Here is a 3,590-nt window from a genome sequence, read left to right on the forward strand (position 1 = left end):
ATGTATGTGGTAGAATTGTGGTTGAACATATATGCATGTATGCGGTTGAATATGCGATTAAGTATTTATGATATGTGGTTGATTGCGAAGTGATATTTGTCTATCATTTTGATGTTTCTGTTGGATTAGTGTCTAAGCCCGTAACTATATTTGGTATGTACTTGACCCGGTTATGCATGGTCCTTTTGGGTTGCCTTCACCAAAGCAACTTGACAAGGTAATTTAAGGAAAGAGAGAGGATATTATGGTTTATTAATATATTATAAGAATAATATATTAAAGGAGAAATCATATTTATTTAATTAGTTAGTCATAAATTAATTAGGAATTAATTTGGTGACTAAAAGAGATTAATTAAACAAAGGGGCATAAACTGTCAAATGTGTGATAGTTGAGTTTTGGGCTGGGAAACCTAATGGACTAAGGGGGAACGAAATTATGATGAAGGATCATCATATTTTCGTCCAAGGCCTTATTCTAGAAGGTTCCTTGGGCTGCTTGGTGAATAAGCTGTCCATTAGGGTTTAGACTGAAACCCTAGCAGCCTACAGTATAAATAAGACCCCTAGACTTCAATTTTCGGCCACTTGCTTTCCAAGAAAAACCCTAGGCCAAAATTAAGCATCCTCCCTCCTCTCTCATAGTTGCCTTCTTGCTTGTGGTGTTTGTAAGCCATTAGAGGAGTTACAATTCTGACTCTAAGCTCCAAGAAAGAAGATTCAAGGTTCCATTGAAGAGGTAAACATCTAGATCTGATGTTATATGTTAATTTCGAAATAATGTATGCTAGATTAGGGTTTGTAAGTCTTGGATTCATTGCATGTACAATAGAGAAACCTAGATCCAAGCATTAGGGTTTGTATGAGCACATAGGATTGTTCTTATGTATAAAAACCCATCAGTGGTATCAGAGCCTTGATAGGTTTCTGTTGTATGTGATGCTATAACTGTTTACATGCTGAAAATCGTTTTTCTGGCTTCTGTTCGACTGGACTCGGCGAGTTGGCCCTACTCGGCGAGTGTAACGACCAAAAATTTCAACCAATTTAAAACATTTCATTTCATTCAAAAACCATTAAGTTCATACATCTTGTTTTCAAAATAGTTTAAACATCAGAGTATCCCCCAGAACCGTATCACATAAATCATAAAACGTGAGGAGCGGTACGATCACGCCTTCGCCTTGCCACGATCTCCTGAAGTACCTGAAACAATACACTAAAACTGTAAGCCCGAAAGCTTAGTGAGTTACCCCTAAAATACCAACCACACATAACATACTCATAACATATCACAAATAGAACAGCACATAACGGGTCCACAACCCTACAGACTGAAATACCCACGAGCCTGCAGTACGAGTCTCCCTTAGCCCGTAACTGGAATGCTCCCGAGCCCATAGTACGAGTCTCCCTTAGCCCATAACTGGAATGCTCCCGAGCCCACCGTATGAGTCTCCCTTAGCCCGTAACTGGATTGCTCCTAGGGTTTGTTGGCTACCGCACGAAGCAGTACAACCTCAACCCATCCCATATAACAAACACATATCATAACCACTGAGCATGCAATAATCACATAACATCACAGGTAGTCCTACAGGTCTACCTAACTGGCATAACCACTATCATGCAAAACTAACTCATACTCAACATCTAACACTGCTAGGATAACATATCCAATGGGCCGGCCTTGGTGCCTTAGACCCTGTCGATATAGTGAGGATAACTCACCTGCAATTGCCGACTGAAGAGATACGACCAAGCTGCTCCGACCACCGACACGAACTTCACCATAGCACACTACCAAAGGACCCAAACCAAAATTACCAAAATACCCTTGGAAGTCAAACTGGTCAACTCTTGGTCAAAGTCAAAGTCCTCAGTCAAAGTCAAAGTCCTCAGTCAAAGTCAACTTCCTGACTGACCCTACTCGCCGAGTCAACCCGTTGACTCGTCGAGTCCTTATACTCTGAAAACTCTTAGAACACGACTCCACTCGCCGAGTCACCCCAAGACTCGTCGAGTCCAACGGTCTCCGAGTCCCATCCTGTCCAACTCACTGAGTCACCCCTCGACTCACTGATCTGCGTCTTAACCAAAAGAGGTTAGGGGTTATGCGACCTGACTCACCGAGTCCAAGAACAGACTCGCCGAGTCCAAGGCAATCTTCAACAGACTCGTCGAGTTGTTCTTCAACTCGCCGAGTCCATGCCTATCTTCATGTGACTCGCCGAGTCCACCCATGTGACTCGCCGAGTCCCTTCAGTACTTTATCCATACAGAGGCTTTTTGAGCCATGCAGGGGCTCCAAACTATAGATCCACTCTTCTAGGGCATAACTCCCTCGTAAAGTTGCAAACTTTACGTGAAACCAAGGGGTTAAAGGTCCAAAATCACTCTAGGGCTAGGGTTTAAGACAAAGGGGCTTCACCAACAACTCACTGACTGATGCTTTATGACATTCCAGACCAACACAAGTCTAGATCTGGAGTAGCAACTTCGGATCTAAGCTCCAAACCCGAAATAGATCTTAAACACACCAAAATGGCCCCAAATCTCCTACATAAATAGATCTAGATGCAAAACCGTGAAGGTAACAGCTTATTACCTCCAAGATGTGCCCAAACTTCAGTAGATTCTGGATCTACACCACTCTCTTGATGCAAGCCCTTTTGATCTTCAAGTTTCTTCCACTAGAAACAACATCCAAGCTTAAATCTCCCTCCAAAGGCCTCACACACACGAGCTTACGGTTTTCTGGTTCTCAAGGGCAATAAGGAGGCTGAGAGAAGGACATAAAGTCCTTTAAATAGGGTGCAACCCCCGAGATTAGGGTTTTCTCATTCCAGCACCAACTCGTCGAGTCCAAGCCGCCGACTCGGCGAGTTGGCCACTTAAACCGCGACCCAAACCCGCTCCGACTCGGCGAGTAAGCGTACCTACTCGTCGAGTCCCTTCTTCGAGATTACACTTTGCACCCTTCAACTTCTTGCTTCTGAACTTGGGATGTTACAGTGAGTCCATGAGTGACTCGGCGAGTTGGATCGTCTGTTAGAGGCAATATCGGGATTTCTTGCTATTTTTGCTATGGAATAGTTGCCTAATCTGTGTTTACTGATAAAATTCGAATTTTAATGATTTTGTGAGACTATCATTGCCAAAAACAAAAGATATTTACCAATTGATTAGATAATAAATTCCTTATTTGATTAAAATTGATTATTTGAATTAATTGGGTAGCTTATCTTGCAAAAAAATGAATTAGGTCAAATATAGATAATCACTAAATTAATTGTTTGATTTATATTATTTGTTATTTGATCCCTTGTGTTTTGAAAAGTTCAAAACTTGTCCTCAAGTTTTGAAATTTAAATTTTGCGATTAAAAGTTTAATTTTGAATGATTTAAATTTCAAACCCTTAGAATTTTACAAGTTTAAAATTCAACCCTATACTATTATATTATTACAAGATTAATTAATATTTATGTATAAGAATAAGCTAGTCTTATCGCTAGTAGGCCTCATTCACGAAGCCAGTCTATAAGGTGGGTATAAGGTTGCTGCCTATAAAATGGCGCTTAATGGATGTA

This window comes from Lactuca virosa, chromosome 4 (assembly GCF_052849685.1).
Source record: "Lactuca virosa cultivar CGN04683 chromosome 4, Lactuca_virosa_CGN04683_v6, whole genome shotgun sequence".
Classification (NCBI taxonomy): domain Eukaryota; kingdom Viridiplantae; phylum Streptophyta; class Magnoliopsida; order Asterales; family Asteraceae; genus Lactuca; species Lactuca virosa.